The 3,160-nt window shown below is 40.0% G+C and overlaps 1 pseudogene; it reads left to right on the top strand.

Moving 5' to 3' along the window:
• The first annotated feature begins 376 nt into the window (after positions 1-376).
• Positions 377-1,183, top strand: LOC141112947 (elongation factor 1-delta-like; annotated as a pseudogene).
• Positions 1,184-3,160: the final 1,977 nt, after the last annotated feature.

Genomic DNA, 3,160 nt, shown 5'->3' with positions numbered 1-3,160 from the left:
CCCCCTCAGACAGCCTTGAGACCCCATTCTAAAATGTTAAAACGATTCTAATAGTTTTACATAATGCAGCAACATCAGTACATGTAGGACACCCGATGTTGGAGGTGATTTATTCTTCCAAAGCAAATACACTTTTGCAAACTGGTACTGACTAGTATTCCAATGTTTCTCTTCTCCCTCCATTTTTCTCCATCGCTCAGCTAATGTGACCCACTGAGGGAGAGGGGCAGGGGAGGATCAAACAAGGATGCTATTCAGGAGACTAAAATTCTCCTTATCAACTGATGATGCCATTGGTGGTTAGGACGCCGGCTGCTAGAAGGTTGTAATGGTGCACAATTAAAACCTATGGCTCCCGCTCTCTCTTCTAACACAGCCGCGTCTCCGGGTAAAATGGCAGCTTCTTGCTTGAGCACAGAGAAGATCTGGTCTATCAAATTCAAGTATGACGATGCAGAGAGACAGTATTATGAAGACCTGAGCAAGGCCGGAACCAACGCTCACATCCAGGCACAGAGCACAGCCGCAGGCCCCAACAACAATGGAGACAGCCGTGACCTCCAGGCCCGGGTCACCACTCTAGAACACGAGAACCAGCATTTACATAAAGTGGTGAAGGATCTGCAGCTTGCCATCTCCAAGCTGGAAAGTCGGATCGGTGTGCTGGAGAAAAATGCTACCTCAGAAAAAGTGGAACTAAAACCTCCACCTGTGTGCAAGTTTCCAGCCCCGCAACCTAGCAGAACTCTTCCTCCCAGATCCGCTCCTGAACTCAAGAAAGAGGACGATGATGATATTGACTTGTTCGGCAGCGATGATGAGGAGGACGATGCAGAAGCTGAGAGAATCAGAGAAGAGAGACTAAAGCAGTATGCAGAGAAGAAATCCAAGAAGCCGGGACTCATCGCCAAGTCCTCCATCTTGCTGGACGTGAAACCATGGGATGACGAGACAGGCCAAGTTGGAGGAATGCGTTCGCTCTGTTCAGATGGACGGTCTGCTGTGGGGCTCCTCCAAGCTGGTTCCTGGGGGTTACGGCATCAAGAAGCTGCAGATACAGTGCGTGGTGGAAGATAACAAAGTAGGTACCAATATCCTGGAGAAGGAGATCACCAAGTTTGAAGACTATGTGCAGAGCATGGACATAACAGCATTTAACAAGATCTAACATGACCTAAAGGCTGGACTGATCAACAATAAACAGCAGTGAAACCTCATAAAAACATTTTTTTAAAAACCTGTGGCTTTCTGTAACTAAAAGGCAGACTTCACCCATACACTGGCTTGTATACAATTTTTGGTTAATTTTTAAGCATTTTGCCAAGGCACCCCTGAAGAAACCTTAGGGCACACCAGGTTGTCCAGGCACCCTGATTGAAACAGGCTGATTTAGGGGGACAAAAAGGTATGTCCTGGAAAACCAGCAGTTTTCCCCCAAAGATAAGACAGTCAGGTGTGTCTACAGAGGTTGTATAATGCCAATAGACATTGATTGTTACTTGATCAACCAGTATGGGTGATGATTTCTAATGTCTTTAGGTAGGCTTAGATATTATCCAGTATAAAAATATACACTTTTTATAGGTTACCTGAGGTTGGTCCCAAATCACACCCAGGTAACCCTTTCATTGTTAACAGCAACATACTAAATTAAAAAAACAAAACACAAGATTAATCTGTGTATACACAATGCTTGTAAACCAACATTTTGGTGTCACCTTAGTAGCCTTCCGCACTCAGCACCAATTCCTCAGAGACTTCACATGAAATCAATTTTATGGTATCCAGTTTTACGTTAAAAAAAAATAATGCATAACCACTTCAATACCAATTTTACCCCCTTCCTGCCCAGGCCAATTTTCAGCTTTCAGCATTGTCACATTTTGAATTCTAATAGTGTGGTCATGCAACGCTGTACCCATATGACAGTTTTATATATTTTTTCACACAAATATAGCTTTGCTTTGGTGTTATTTAATCACCACTGTGTTTTTTAATTTTTTGCTAAATAAACAACAAAAAGCCCAAAATTTGGAAAACACACATTTCTTTGTTTCTGTTATAAAATATAACAAAAAAAATTATTCTGCTACATTTCTTCAGTGAAAATAACCCAAATCAGTGTGCATTGTTAGGTCTGTAGGAAAATTATACAGTAGAGTCGACAAACTATGGTATATAACTGTACAGTATATCTGAAAATTGATCAGTCCTGATGTACTGATGTCCTATCTAATTTCTTGAGGCCCAAAAATGCCAGAACAGTTCAAATATCCCCCAAATGACCCCTTTTTGTGAAGTAGACAGTCCAGGGTATTTAGTAAGAGTCATGGTGCGTTTTTTGAAGTTGTAATTTTTTGTCACATTATTCTGGGAAAATGAAATAATTTTTTTTTTTAAATATTGTCACCAGTGTAAATATATATATATATATATATATATATATATATATATATATATATGTGTGTGTTTTTTTGTTTTTTTTTTGTTTTGTTTACATACTGTAACCAGTGCAATACTGTCTTACAATACTAACACTGTACTACTCTACAGCGGTGATCAGGATTTTTTTTCTCTATACATACTTTGCTTATAGCAGTCAATTTCACTGCTGTAAGCAAGCATTTTTACTGAATGAAATAAATTCAGTGTGTATCGTGATTAGCTATGAATGGCTACAACTAATCACATGGTACAGTTGGGCTGTTATTGGCTCTGTCTGTACCATCTGATCGTTGTGCCCAGTCACAGCTAGCAACAATTGTATGCAATGAATGGCATGAATCTAAGGCAAGCATTTTTTACAATTGTCATGTGATCTGCTGTGATTGGTCACAGCGATCACATGGTACAGAAAGCGGGCCAGTACACTGATCAGTCTGGTGGACACAGCAGGTACTTTTACAATTACATATTTTAGCTCATGACCATGCTGTTTTGGCTGCTAAGAAATCATTTGTGTACATGTGATACAATATTAAACAGAGAAATGTTAATTGCCATAATTCATTCACATCAGTCATATATATCACACCACTGTATTTTTTTTTTTTAATTATCCAAGTACCTTATTTCTGCAGAGCTGTTGTGTGGTCACATGATATTTCCCTGTTCTTTGGTATCTGCAGGAACAGATCTTTGGGAGGGACTTCTATTACTC

This window comes from Aquarana catesbeiana, linkage group LG11, assembly GCF_042186555.1.
Source record: "Aquarana catesbeiana isolate 2022-GZ linkage group LG11, ASM4218655v1, whole genome shotgun sequence".
Taxonomy (NCBI): Eukaryota; Metazoa; Chordata; class Amphibia; order Anura; family Ranidae; genus Aquarana; species Aquarana catesbeiana.
This window is presented reverse-complemented; position numbering and strand designations above follow the sequence as displayed.